At 32.2% G+C, this 16,248-nt stretch overlaps 1 pseudogene; it reads left to right on the forward strand.

Annotated features, from left to right (window-relative positions):
• The first annotated feature begins 11,185 nt into the window (after positions 1 to 11,185).
• LOC149177274 (putative nucleoredoxin 1 pseudogene) lies at positions 11,186 to 15,695 on the forward strand (annotated as a pseudogene).
• The last annotated feature ends 553 nt before the right edge of the window (positions 15,696 to 16,248 follow it).

A 16,248-nucleotide genomic window follows, 5' to 3' on the forward strand; every position in this document is an offset into this window, starting at 1 on the left:
ACAAATAACATGAATGATGAATAATTCATCCAAGGGAATATTGGGAAAAAATAGAATAAATAGTTAAACAATGAAATGTGTTACACTTGAAATGGTTTAGAATTGAAATCACGTGTGTCTCTTCCAACATAGAGAAATAATGATCCAATTCATATTTTCAAAGAGTACCAATTAATCCAAGACAAATAACCAAAGACACATGCCTTAGGTCACTTACTTCAACCCACATATAGGGAATGGAATGAAAACAAAACAAAAGAAAATTATATTTTCAACTGCTACATCTCTCAAATAGTCATTACTCGCAAGATACAACTCAATTAACTATGTTGAATCAGCAACATGTCTTACTGTGGAAGTTCCTTGAGTGCCAGGTTTGGAAACAATTGCTAGTGCTTGTAATGTCTTTTTATGTTGTACATTTGAATTCTTAAGTGTGTTTGTGTTAGATGTTATTGCTTTCCCTAATGCGGTAACAATGCTTTACTAGGATGTTAGGGATGATTTGTATACTAACATTGATCATACTTTTGTGCAGCCTATGCTTGCGTAATGAGGTGCATAAGTGTAGTTGGGTTTACCACTATATGTATCAATACAGAAGGTATTATATTTGAGTTGAGAGTAATTGATGTATTTGTCTGTGAACCTATATCATTTACCTGGGTCTCTTTTCTTTCTCCACTCTCTTCCTCACATAGAAATGGAATCCTTAGATTTAAATTAATATTTGTACAATTTAGCCTATTGTGAAGGACTACAAGGTTGTTTGTGGGAAGCAGAAAGGCCTACTAAGTATTGAGAGTAGATCATTGTTTAGAGGGAACCTCTAACATCGTCTCTTTGAAAGGGAGGATCATGATAGTATTGGAGGATAATGGGGTGGAAAATTTGATCAAAACCACAATTCTGCCACCGCAATATCCCCAACAGTTGGCCCAGCATAATAAGAATGACATCAAGGCCAATTTTATACAAATTTTATAAAATTAAATTTTGATAAATATTGCTTTTTAATTTTATCAGGGAAATTTTTTTAGGTTCGCCTAAAAATATGCACATATTATGTGTATTGAATATGTGGATTTCAAAATCATAATATGATGAGTCTAGCCCCTCAATTGTTCACAAGAAGTGCTTCTAGAATATTGGACATTTGGTACTTCTATCTAGGAGGAGAACTAGATGCATATTCCTTGGTAGTTTTAGGTTCGATGGAGGACTAGCATTGTAAAGAGAGGATTTATGTGTTTATTTGTGCACTAACTTTCTTGAGTCAATTTTGGGTCTTCGGTTTTTCATTGTGTCGGATTCATGAAATAATTTGAACCTGTGCTAAAGGATTTTATTGGAATCCTTACATTAGCCAAATTCAAGTTGTGCTAGTATTTTCCACCCTATTGTGCTTGATTCATTATATTTTCTTACATATATTCATACAGATTAGGAAATATTTAGCATGTGTGAAATGTCTCTACATGATTGTGATCATTGTAAGAGGATGAGTTGTTACCATGTTGTTGAAAACTTGTTCCATGTTTTGTTTTGAATTTCTTGGCAAGCTCGTAGCTTTGAGCATAGTATTTACTTACCAACTAAATGGGTGCATAGTCATTATCTCGAATTCATTTATTATCACTTTGAAAGATTCAACAGACATCATATAAAATCAAAATAAACTGAATCTTATGAATCGTTGAAAGGCTAGACACACCTATACTAAATCTAATGAAATTCCTTGTGATAAAGATCAATGATAAGTACATTGTTCCACTATAATTTCTATTTCATTTGGTATCCTATGGGCATTAATGTGAACAGCAGCAAGAATACCAATAGATCTTCCCACATCAAGTGTTCTTCTAAGGATTTGCCCAAAGATAGAATATAGTCAAAGATTGATGCATTGCAAGAGAACATTTTGGTGTACAAGTTAAAGTTGAACATAGCCAGTCCCTTCAATTTAAAGAGATGTACATGTATCAGGGATGGATTAATAAATTACTAAAACATTGGTTGTGTACCAGTTGCCTATAAGAAAAGTGATATCACCATCATGTGGAAGGAATGGAGGATGGATCAGGGCCCTACTAGCTACATTTATTCCTCCAAAGCCCCCTGCAACTTTATACAGATACAATGATGGAAAGTAATAGCAACTACCTATCTAGTGCTTCACTTGGAACTTGTACATAAAGTTATTTCCTAGTGGTATAAGGAAGTTTGTGCCAGGTATTCCATCTTACTACTAATTTCTCCATTATCCAGTGGTTTGTGAACTTCTATAACAGTTGGGGCTTCACTAGGAATTTGCATGTACTATTTGATGTGTTCTACAGAAACAATGTAGTTTGCAAGTGTACATTGGTTTTGTATACTTTTAACAAATGATATGTTCAATGATAGACCATAAGATAAGACCATCCCAACGAAACCTACACTAGTTCAAATTATTAGGAATAATCATCTTATACATAAAAACATTCACTAATAGTAGAAATCACCCACATTTGACATTTAGTTTCATTGTTCATGCCAGGATTGAAGTTGTCCTGTGGGAGTAGAGCCATAGAAATAATAGAGGAGCAAATAACAGATGCATTTAGCACCTGCAGACGTTGAATCAACCATTCAATGGCTTAGAAACTGTGGAAAAAGGGGCCCAAATTTTTGTTAATAAGGCCTAAGTTCTTCTTCAAAAATTGATCCTCAACGCTGAAAGCCCTAATGGTAATTGTTCCTACTATGGACACAACAAAATGATTTGCAATGGGTCATTTTATTGTACCATTTATTCTCAAGAGTTCTTTAGCAAAAGAAAAATAGTCTTCTCAAATACCATGTCTTTGTCTCCTAAATTGTGCATAGTTGGCATGTCCTCTCCCTCATTCTTCCCGCCACTCTCCATAGACGTAGTGGGTTGAATCTTCCTTCTCACTATAACCAAGGGCTTGACCTGTTGTGGGTCACAGGTTTTATTTTCACTATCACCGCCATGGTCTCACTGAGGTGGGAGGAGTGACCTCAAGTCCACTATTGGCAATGCCCAGTCTATGCTATTTGTTTTGAAGGGATTCTGAATGAGACTGTGACTAAAATTTGAACCATTTTCTCACAACGATTACTGTGATGCCAATCCCCAGCAAGACGTCATGCTCTGCAAGGGCTATGCAAATTTGTCCCTGAGATATTTAGTGGCCATGGGAGTCCATATTTCATTCTTATTGTTACAATGCTTTATGTTGTATCCTCCCTCAAATTTTTGAATGTGATTGCTGCTTCATACCACACATATTAGGGTGTGAGTTTTGAAAGCTATTAAATTGTCGTCTGATGGGACCCTCTTTGTGTTAGTGGCTTTGAAAAATAATGTTCACCATTTTTATTTGTTTTATATCAAATATTCTTATCATTTATTTTTTCTTTTGAACAAAATCCGAATGTGTATTTTACTTGAATGAGTAGTTTACTTTTGAGTGAACACTAGAAAAATAATACTCCATTAAGTGTTGGGAAAATAAAACTTGTATTTGTAAAGAGAATCCATTAGATTAAATACAAGGAAGGGGTAATAATTTTTGTGGAAAAAAATTGACAATAAGGGGTTTTCGAAGATAATTTTGTGGAGAAATTTTGACGAGAGGGGTAATAAATTAGGGTAAAAAAATTATTAAAGGAAAAAGTGTAATTGGTTGGTTGGTTTAACTACTTATTATCGGTTTTGTAGTATTTGTTTAGTTCTTTATTTCCTCACCTGAGTAATTTTGACTAGAGAAGTAATAAATTAGGGTAAACCAAATTATTAAGGGAAAAAGAGTAATTGGTTGGTTGGTTTATTTGGTTATTATCAATGTTGTAGTATTTTTTTAGTTCTTTATTTCTTCATCTAAGTTCAAATTCATAATGAGACATTTGTCCCATGTTTATGACACTGGAAAAGTAGAAGCCTCCAAGGAGTAGGACCAACCTGGAAGTGTATCTCAAAATGTCTTGACCCTTCTTACTAAATCATGTGTTATTAGTATCTACTTGTGGCATATTGGATATACTTTTGAGTTATATTGGAATCATTCCATTTCATCGCAAAGTGTAGATCAAATCACTTTGATTAATTACCAATGTTTGGTTTCTATATAAACTTTTTCTAGAAGTAAAAAAGAACACGACTTTCAATCTAGAAGGGTAGTTTCCCTAAGGAGTGCGACCACCCCACAAGTGTATTTAGATATGTCTAGACCCTTGGTAAATCTTATGTTATTATTATAGAATTTCAACATATTGAATATATACTCTTAGGTTACAGTGGAAATCATTTCCATTCATCTCAAGTGTAGCTCAAGTCACTCTAATTAGTTGTTTATATCAAGTTTCTCCATAAAGTTTTTCTTGAAATAAAAAGAGCATGTCTTTCAATTTTTAATTAGTTCAAATACATATCCTCCTTGTGAATATTTTCTTAACTTTAGTAAGGCTTGATAAGGATATTCTTGGTTTCATTGGCTTCATCAAAGAATTAACATTTTATTCATCAACTCTTGATTGTGAGAGGATGAATTCTAGTGTGAATTATCATGTGTGTCTTTTTTTTCAATTGTAGTTTTGACCTCCACAATTAATTTGGTTTAATTCCTTTAGCTGGTAGTCATCAATCACCCATTTGGTGCCATGTGGGGTATTTTACTTTTCAACAAATCCAAGGCATCTCTATTGCATTGGGATCTAGTGACCTTGTTTAAAAACCCTAGCAAACACCTTTGAAACCATCTATTAGCACTAGTTGGACTTTAAGTTGAGATTTCCCAAAAACTCAAAGGAACAAATTATGAGGGTTTCTTGGCCAATCCACTCATAGCCTAAGCCTCTTTGGTGATGAAGGGAAAACAACTATAAGATATCAAACACCTTCCCTCACACACACGCATGGAGGCTCTGCACATGTAAAGGTTTGCATATGTGTTGTTTACATGGTTTGAATATGTGTTGTTTACATTAATCATTATTAATTTTTTCACTTATTATCTAGTCATATATTTTAGTCTAGGACTAAATTAGTCATTTTAGTTAGTCACTTTTAGTTTTTTCACTTATTATCTAGTCATATATTTTATCCCTAAACTAAATTAGTCATTTATGTTAGTCATTTTTAGTTTGATCACTTAAAATTTCTCAAATTTAGTATTAATTCACTTGAAATAATTGTGGTGACTAAATGTTTTAGTCGCCTAGTCCCTAATTTCATCATTTTCTACTAGTGGTTTATGGCTCTTGACATGTGTCAAGAATATATGAATGGTCAATGAATGCATGAACTAATAGATGATATCACAACTATTATGAGAGGGCATTAGACTTTCTTGACGGTTCTAAGATAAGTATGAGATCCCTATGATCAGATGTGTGTTTATGAACTATACATTTTGTGCTCATGATGTGTTTGAGAGAATGTTTGTCATGATTAGGCATGCTTAGGCCAGGTCCTTGATCAATTTTTGTGTTAGAAGCTTTTTCTTTGTGTCATTTATTATTTTGGAAACTTTCATCAAGTTCTAGGCAGTGACCTAGAGTCTAGCCCTGAAAAGGTGGCACAAATTTTGTAGTCTCAGGCATAGAACTAGCTAAAAAAGACTGCAACCGCACCCTTGCAGTGGTTATGCATGTGACTGGAGGCCTAGAGTCACATGGATGCAAGCTTCTGCATGTGACTGGGAGTCCAAATCAATGAAAAGGCAAGTTAACTCAGGGTTTTGACACATGGAAGGGTGGTTTAGCCCTTCGAGGTCTTGTAGCACTTGACGAAGCTTAGTAAGGGTTTATTTTTTCGATTCCACTTCCTTGGGTGATCTAGGAGGTTGAATCATATCATAGTAACTCTTCATCACGTATTTACCCCAGTGGACCGATGAACTTGGGTAAGTGTGGGAGGAGGATGTTACACTTATTGTGTGTGTGCGGATGTCATGCTAAACTTTTGTTGAAAGTTTACTAAGATAATAAATATTCAAATATCAATTTTTAATTTATGTTTAGGGACTTATTTCACAACGTATAATCATTAATTAATATCAATTTTGAAGCTAGTTGTTTGAAGGTTTTGTGTGCGGAGTTTTGAATGTCAATTAAAGGCATTATTGAGCCCCATTATGTTGCACATACCTTCATACAATACATAATGATAGTTCTCTTGAAAATACCCCATCGTAATTTCGTCTTCGCCATAAAATCTAAACACAATAAAAGCTTCACGTAATGAAATCTCTAGCATCTACACATGCTTCTTATTATGCACATACCTTCATATGATACATAATCATAGTTCTCCTGAAACTAACCCATTCTAATTTCTTCTTTTCCATAAAAGATCAACATAGTAAAACCTTCGCATAATGAATTATCTTGCACATACCCCGTCCAATGTAAAGATTGAATTCTAACACTAATGCTAAAAAAACACTGAATTAATTTATTAATGCCATTCTTTGCACATCTTCCTCTGCATGCGTTTATTTTTTTCATGCTTCTTCCGTACATGCTTCCTTCAAATAACCACATTCTTCCTTCACACAACCACTACTGTAGTAGCTTGACCTATTAACTTTTATCTATTCCGAACTAGAAAGAGATTAATAAGCACTTCATGATGCTCACCTGATAATGTAGATCAATACTGCATAGCATGGAAAAATTAGAACATTGAAATTAACAATATTAATCATTCTATGAAGATACATAGCTCTAAAATCAAGAGCTCTACGCAACTTCTCTCTCGCGCAAACTTTGTAATCCGCATGGTAAAAGTTTCGAACAATGAAATATGATAATATTCCTTGTTCTCCCATACGTACGATTTGTAAAATTATCTCCACAAAACGACTTGTGTAGCCTACCACTATTATTTTCCCCTTGCTCTCTCGTAAAAACTTCGTAATCTACATGGTAAAAGTTTCACACAATGAAACATGATAATATTCCTTGTTCTCTCATACATACGTGGTCCTCTGTAAACATTGATATGCTATACGATCTGGAAATTTGTAAAAGTATCTCCACAAAACAACTTGTGTAGCCTGCCACTGTTGTTCTCTCCCCTGCCCTCACCCCCTATGAAAAGGACCTATATCCACATCAATTGTGTAATCATAGAAAATAGAAGTACATTAAGAGTGTGAGTGTTAGTGTTAATGTCAGAGGACTCACTACCGAAATGGCCACTCATAAAATTAGTTTTTTGTTTATTTTTAAATCGATTGTTAGGTACTCACAAATACCAAAAATAAAAACTAGGGGAATTATTTCCCATCTTAAGGAATTAGTCCAATGAGAAGCCAGAAATAATATTTCCAGGAAATTATAAAATTATATTTGAATTCATGCAAAATAGAAAAAAAAATCATTTTCCAGAAAATTTGGCTAAAATGACAAAAAAAGCAAAATTAATGCACGGTCAATGCAATTTAACTACAAGGTGAATGCTATAGTCCCTGTGAGGCAAGGACTAATAAACTGTTATAAAAAATTATGTTGACAAGTGAAGATGTTGTCATAATAACCCCATGTGGAATTCCAAAAGAAAATATTATATATTTAGTACGTTGTGCAATAGCTCCACGTGGAATTCCCAAAAATATTATTAAATATTTAAATGACTAGTTTTGACATTCCTTTTTTAAGTAACATTAATTTATATTTATTTTAATTATAGATTTATTAATTTATTTTTTATATATTAAAATTTATAAAACTATAACATTTAATATATGTGTGTAGTCTAACTTATAGATAAAATAGCTTTTATCAAGTGAATTCACCAAAATGCAGCAACTACAATTTCTAGAGTTTTTGTTATTTAAAAAACATTTTTAAATGTGTAAATGGATTTAGCACTGTGAAAAAACTTGGGGCACTTCAATTATGAGGATTAAACAATTTAACTAAAGTTTTTACAAACCTCTATGAAATTTTGATTAAAAATGTCATGAAGACTACCCATATATATATATATATATATAAAAGAGTAAATTTATATTTTTCCTTATTTTATAGATAAAATATTAAAAGAAATATATACTAATTTTAAACATATTTAATTCGTTAACTGTTTAATTGGTTATTGATCTAATATAAACTAAGAGAACTAAGGTTCAAATTCTTGGAATTACAGGTTGAACTAAGGTTCAAATTCTTGGAATTAGAGGTTGTTGGCCCAAAGAAATCCTACCAAAGATTTCAAATTTTTTTCCTTATTCCCACTTAAATCAATGAAAATAATGAAGTGAATAATGATTTTATAAATAAATTGCCATTAAAATAAAAAATGCTTGATCAATAATGATGTCATCAAAATAACTCAAATATTTTTTTGGTTGATAAGTGGGTGAATCCTGAAAATCACTCTTACCCTGTGGCTGAGAGGTCAGTCAGCGGGGATGGCACCCGTCAGTCAGCCGGGGATCGCACCCGTCAGTCAGCCGGGGATCGCACCCGCCCTGAGCCGCAACTAGGGAAACCATGCTGGATTTTTTGGTATTGGCGACTCTTTGACCAAAATAACTCAAATATTAAATTTAAGAAGAAAATTTAATTAAATTTAGAAAATTGTGTAAGTAAATAACCTTTGTCACGGTAATTTTTCAAAATAATTTTAAGTAAAATCCTCTAGAATTTTTTTACAAATTTGAGTTTAAGTTGTTTAATATGTAGAATTTGATTGCCCTAAGGGTTTTTTGGCGAAAAAGACTATTTTGTGTATAAGTTAAACTATGCAATAAATAATTCTAAATGGTTAGTTTTAATTTTTTGTTTTGTTTGATTGTACTTTTTAAAATAATTTTTTTATTAATATTATTTTATATTTATTTTAATGCAATCCAATCTTGTAATTCTTTTTAATAGTCTTTTGTAAAAGTGTAAAATTTAATGTTTATATTTTAATGAAGGAGTTGTCTCTATGTGAGCTTTTTTGGAGTTTTACTTTTTAAATTTGTGATTTCAATAAAAAAAAATTATGAGATTCTAGAAAGAAAAACTAGAAAACTCTCCAAAAAATCTCACATATACACAAAATTTTTAAGATTTTTTTTTCTAACTTACAAAAAAAATTAAAATAAATCTAAACTAATTCCAAATATCATTCTTCAAAAGTACCCTTCTTCATATTTCATCATTTTTTTTGAAAATTTATTTCAAAATAATCACTTATGATTTTACTTACTCAACATTTAAAACCCTCTATTGGATTCATCATTCACACCAGTAAAATCATATATGATTATTCTGATTTTTTTTACCAATCAATATGAATCACAAAAATTAAAATTTAAAAATTTATATTTATTTTTCATATATATAATATTACATATATAAAATAATAGTTTATTTTCAGTTTAATAGTGTTTTTATTTCATTTTAAAAATATATTTAATTAATATAAATTTAATTATTATTCTCAGATATTGAAATAGGTATAATATTTTAAAAACATGTTATCTTTTATAAAATTATAATTTCATGTATAAACATGTTCCTATGTTTAAATCCAAAAATTTAAATTAATTAAAGTGAATTCATGATTATATTTTTTTGCTGTAGTTTTTTTAAAATTTATGATCATATTCTTTAATTTAAATTTAGTAAATTAAGATAAACTTAAATTTATTTTGAAATTCAATTGTATTATTTCATTTAAAAAAGTATTCTGATTTATATTTAAAATATTTTTCCATGTAAATATTTTGTATATTATTTTTTAATAAAATTATTATATTCATTAATATGATTATTATATAAATTTATATAATTTTCAAACTTTTATATAATTAATTTAATATAAATATAAATTTGAATAATTCATACTAATTTATATTTACTTTAAACTATCTGAAATTTTAATTTTACTTCAATTTTTAATATAAATATTTTGTAATTATTTATTTCAAAATATAATAGTTATATTAATTAAAAATTGTCAATTTTTTGGAAATTTTTAGGGTGGGTTTTTTGGTATAATTTCTCTAAAATCTGGAAGGAATTTATTGAAATCAAAAGTCTGAGGTGTAACCCTTGAACAATTGGAGTGCCTAAAATTTTTAGGGGTGCTGAATCCATATATAGTAAAAAAAACAGTTTAAATAACACAAATCAAGATTTTACCTCAATTTTTTCGGCCAGATTCCAACACAAAAATTCCAAAAAACCACACTAAAAACAACTCCTATTATTATGAAAAAAGTATTTCCGCGTAAATACACTTGTCTCATAATACTTGATATAGATCACAGAAGACTAAATTCAACAATTGAACTCCTCTTATTTAATACAATGTTTTTAAATTTAAAATCAATTACTTAATATATCTTTAAATTTACCAGTTTATCTCTATAAAATATTCCTTTTTATTTCTTTTCCAAAATAAATACATTTTTTAAAATTAATTTTTAATGTAACTGTTATATTGAACGGTATAACTGACAACGTCTCCATGTAGGAGGCTTACCTGATTACATCTCTTTCATAAACGGGGATTAACTGATAACCTCTCTGTTCCGAGGAATCTCAGAGCTGGCAGTGCAATAAAATAAAAAACAGGAGAAAGCCTGCTCGGGACAGAGGGAGATCGTGTGTTATCGCTTACTATGTCTGAGTTCAATGAGCAGGAGAAACCTGCCACCCACGAGAGTTTGAGATCTTTGCTTTTCAATGAGGAACGTGATTTCTTGATCCGAAACGATGGACAAAGGGTATGATTGTTATGCTTTGACATGTACACTCATTTCATTAACTTTTGTCTAAAATTGCGTCCTGGTTTTGAAACCATGGTAATGTGCAGGTGAAAATTGAAGAACTGGAAGGAAAACATGTGGCTCTGTACTTTGCCGATCGCTTTCATGCATCCCGGGATTTCACACCCGTTTTGTCTAAAATTTATAAACAGTTACTGGAGAAGGGGGACTTCGAGATTGTCTTCGTTTCTACTGATTTCATTAAGTGGGAGGGTCAAAGTGACAGTGACAGTGAGAGTGACAGTGACTACGATGACAATGACTATGATGAGAGTGACAGTGACTACGATGACAATGACTATGATGAGGATCGATGGGAACCGGTTCTTAAATGGGAATGGGAATGGGAATTGTGGGGTAAAAATACAAAAAAAAAACTTTATCAGGCTTTTGAGGAATCCCACCGTACCATGCCATGGCTTGCCTTGCCATTCTCAGATGAGAATACGAGGAAAAAGCTCAAGCAGGCCTTTCAGGTGAAACATATTCCCAGCCTTGTTGTTCTAGATAAAGATGGCAAAATTATAACCCCTTATGGCTTGGAGGTTTTTGAAGAATTCGGTGTCGAGGGCTATCCATTCACTGCAGAGAGAATTGATGAGGCGAGGGCCAAAGTGAAGGCCTTCAGGGATGCACAAACTCTAGAGTCCCTTCTGGTGTCGGATGAACGAGATTTTGTCATTGGCCATGGAGAAAGAAAGGTCGGTTTTTCCCCTTTTAATTCGACCGTGTAAGAAAGGTGTGTGTTTTCGCAATTCTGTTTGTCTTTTCTTTTGCATGGAACTCTGGTTAGGACATTTTATGAGAGTTTTTCATGAATACGATAAATTTTTATTGATAGAAAAAAATTTAATGCATTCCAATTTAAATTAACTCAAAAATCTTTAGACAATCACTCAATTAAATTTTGTTTCTCATCTTCCAAATAAAATATGCAATGGACGAAGATTAAAATGTAAATGGAATTAAAAAGTGATTTTATTATTAAAGTTAACAGTAAGTTATATATTAAATTGGTGTATCAGAAGTTTTGGGATAAGGGAAGCACCTCAATGCAGTGATTTGATTTGTCATATGATTTGTTTATTAGATTGTTAAATTGACTTGACTCTTAGATTTAAGTCTAGAAAATAGTTCATATTCTATTTCTGATTTTGAATTTAAAAAAAAACAAATAAAAAACACATACTCTTAACCACTAAACTCATTAAAATTATATGAATAAAAATAAAAAACAATATAAATAAATTGAATTGGAATTTTTAAGATTGATAATATAACAAGTATTTGTTAAACCTAATGAATACATATTCTGAATTGGGTGATTGCGTCTTATGCAATAATTGCGCCCTGTAAGGATTTAGGAAAAGTAGGTGCACAGATTCTACTTCATCATGGTCTGTCTCAATTTGGGTATTTGCCAACAGGTTCCGGTAGCGGAGCTTCTGGGGAAGACAGTGGTGCTTTATTTCTCGGTCAACGGCCCTGTTGACTGCTTTTATTCCACTTCAGATCTTTCGGAGTTTTACGATGAGCTTCGAGAAAGAGGGGAAGCCATTGAGATTGTGTTCCTGTCGGATGACCAAAATGAAAGAGACTTTCAAAAGCATTATGAGAGGATGCCATGGCTGGCTTTGCCATTTGGAGACAAGACTATAAAGAAATTGTTTCGCTACTTCCGACTTCCGTTTACCCCGTTTACCCCAAACGTGGTCATTGTACATCCAGATGGGAAATTAGCGCCGGAAAGTGCATCTTTTTACATAAGACATGGAACCAAGTATTACCCTTTTACAAAAGAGCGGCTGGATGAGATTGAAGCGGCGGAAGCTAAGGAGAAAGCCAGAAGAGAATCACAGACACTGGAGTCACTCTTGGTTTCTGATGAGCGTGACTTTGTGATCAAGCATGGAGGTGTCCAGGTGAGTTACTGAGATCTGTTTTCTACTTTCATTGTTCTATGACATGATTCACGTATTCACAGCAAAACAATAAGTCTTATTTACTATAAAACAAATGGGAATGGTATATAAAAATGTTTGAATATTTACTATAAAACAAATGGGAATGATATATAAAAATGGTTGAATAGAGTTTTTTTTATTGTGAATAAATATCAGCATATATCCATTTTAAATATGGATTTAACATAAAAAAAAAATTATTTGCAATTTTTTTTAATGAGTTTTTTTAGCTCAATTAAGTATAATATGTTTTGATTGTGAATAAATATCAACATATATCTATCTTAAATATGAATTTATTATCTATCTTAAATATAGAGTTATATTAAATATGGATCTAACATGAAGAGAAATCTAATTTCTTTTATGTGTAAATTGTTTTTATGAGCTTTTTAGCTCAATTAAGCATAATGTGTCTTTCATTGTGAATAAATATCAACATATATCCATCTTAAATATAGATTTATTTTAAATATGAATCTAATATAGAGAAGGATTTAACTTTTTCTTTATGTGTAAATTTTTTTTATGAGCTTTTTAGCTCAATTAAGCACAATGTGTCTTTCATTGTGAATAAATATCAACATATATCCATCTTAAATATAGATTTATTTTAAATATGAATCTAATATAGAGAAGGATTTAGCTTTTTCATGAGCAAATTTTTTTATGAGCTTTTTAGTTCAATTAAGCACAATATTTTTGGAAATTCGAAAAGCTCCATCGATTGAGTCAGGGGCTCTCTGGATTCCATCCTCCCTTGCTGGCAAATTGGATGAAAGTACTTTTCAGCACATCTCTTATACTTTCATCTACAGAGAACATAACCACATTGAGGATATGCTTTCTAAAAAGGAATTGATTCAGCTCCAAAGGTTTTTCACTATACTGCCTTCAATCATGACTTCAGATCTTGATTCAGCTCCAAGAGTCATTCACTATGCTGCCTTCAATCATGACTTCAGGATTGATTGAGCAGTATATTCGCTACTTAGATCCTACTCACTTTGTTTTGTTCTCCAAATTTTGAAAAAATACATTTGTAATTTTGTTCTTATTTTCCACATTTTCAATTTCTCTACACTGAACTATATCTGCTGAAGGATTAGCATTTTGATAAGATAAACCGTTTTTTTAAAACTTATATTTGCAGAATTTTGATATGAATAAAGATTTAAATCTATACACATGGCACAGCGTGAACTGTTTCTTTCTTCTGGTAATAAAAAAATCCTTCATTGTGCTTCCCATTTAGTTTTGTCTTGTGAATCTTGATAATGGGGCCAAGTGGACAGACCGAGTTCCATGTCCTCGGTGATATTTAACAGCCTAGAAGCTACTCAGGTTTAGAACCTAAACCAATTCATGGTCTCCTTTGTTTATTTATGTGCTATCCCAGGTTAATGTGCTACTGCCTCCTGGTTCCTCACCAAAGAAAAATTACTTATAATACTCATTGCGCTCTTATCAAACTGGATACAGAATCATAGATTCTCATTCCGTGTTCAAATTCATTAAAAAAAAAACTTAAGTGAATCTTCATTTAAAAAAAATTTGCGTGAATCCTATGCTATCCCTCGCTTGGATAATAGATCAGCCGTAAGTAGCTGGAAGTACTGAAATGAAGATAAACAAGAAAACAAATATTCATAATTTAGGGTGTGCAGTTTACAAAGTGTTGTTTATCGACCCAATAAACTATTTAGATGGTAGCATTTTTTTTGCTGGAATTTAGTAAAAAGACTCAAAAAATAAGGTAATTGAAGCTTTTGAATGGTTTTTTTATGGTGGAAATAGATTCAGCATTATCAAAAATTTCTGGGGCACTTAAAATTTTGTATAAAAAGCTCTACATAGGAGCAACAAATATGTGACCTGCCAATGGACATTAAATGAGGACCTTGTATATGCCTACCTCACATACAAGTTATCCAAAAGGATTTGTATATACTCACTTAACAGACCAGTTATTAAAATCCAACAATAAACTTATACAAAGCGGCTCATCTAATTCTCATTGGCATGCTACTTATTTTCAAAAATAAGTATGTAAGCGACTCATCTAATTCTCATTGGCATGCTACTTATTTTCAGAAATAAGTATGTAAGTGTTTGAATTTGGGTTGTCTTCACGGCAGAGTCCTGTTATCAACCACTAAACATCAACTCAATACGTTATATAGTCCTGATCGTTAATATAGTCCTGATCATTTATACGTTTTGATTCTTGTAACAGGTTCCCGTAGCTGAGCTTGTGGGCAAAACAGTTGGTCTGTATTTCGATACCCTTTCGGGCTCTTGCCCAGGTTGTTTGACTGCAGAGATTGTAAAGGTATACAAGGAAATCAAGAAAAGAGGAGAAGCTTTTGAGATTGTTTTCATCTTCCGTGGCAAAGATCAAGAGACCTTTGAAGACCACTGCAAGAGCATGCCATGGTTAGCTCTTCCATTTGGTGATAAAACCATTGGGCATCTCGAGAAGATTTTCGGTAGTAGAGACATTTCCTTGATTTTGATTGGCCCAGACGGAAAAACTGTGATAGATGAAGCCCTAGATCCTCTGCTTACCTATGGGGCCGTGGCTTTTCCCTTCAGTGACGCTCATATTGAGAGGGCGGTGGAAGAGCTGGCACACACATCACCGAAGGAGATATATTCCCGCGTGTCTAACGAGGAGGGTCCCCTTGTATTGACACGGATTCGTAAATTTAGCTGTGAGCATTGCTATCATGATGGATTTGCATGGTGCTATAAGGTTCCATGCGGAGCTGATTCTGATTTCAAATTTCATCTGACTTGTGCTTTGAAGTATCAAACAGACAGCGAAGAAGACACAAGTAGGGGGACGGAAACGGAAACCGAAACCGAAACCGAAACCGAACCGGAACCAGGTGGGGTGGAGGAGGAGGAGAAGGAGAAGGGACAAAGGACCGATGGTGAGATTGATGCCGCATGAGTTATCTGTGATGGAGATGTTTGTTACAAGGATGAAAAGTAATGATGATAAAAGGTGGCTCGTTAACATATCATATGTCCCACGGATAACGTCGAGGGATAGACCTTTAGATAGCTGACGATGTCAAGTGAAAGCCCTCTGTATTCCTAACAAATAACTTGAACACTTCACAGTCTATGTTCAATGTGCATTCGAGTTGAATTTGAAGAATATATAATTTTGGAGTTTCCCATTACATTGATAATATAGGAAAATGTTTGTGTTTCGTTCAATTTTTAACTTCTGAGTATGCACATGTCAGAAATACTCTCAGTTTGTGCAGTGGCAAAATATGATTGTTTTATTAAACATTAATATAAGAAATTAGAAAATAATGTTATGGGGTTGATAGATGTGCACAGAGATGTTTTACAGTTTAATATGTAATTTTATTTTAATTAATAAAAAAATAAGTAATTATTTTAGAGAATAATTATAATAAGTAGATTTTTTGAAAATGAATTTAAATAATATATTATTGATTAATTATTATTATTATCTAATTTTAAGGTCA

Source organism: Pinus tabuliformis, chromosome 4_1 (genome assembly GCF_031772625.1).
Source record: "Pinus tabuliformis cultivar Carrire ecotype Pingquan chromosome 4_1, CPIR1, whole genome shotgun sequence".
NCBI lineage: Eukaryota > Viridiplantae > Streptophyta > Pinopsida > Pinales > Pinaceae > Pinus > Pinus tabuliformis.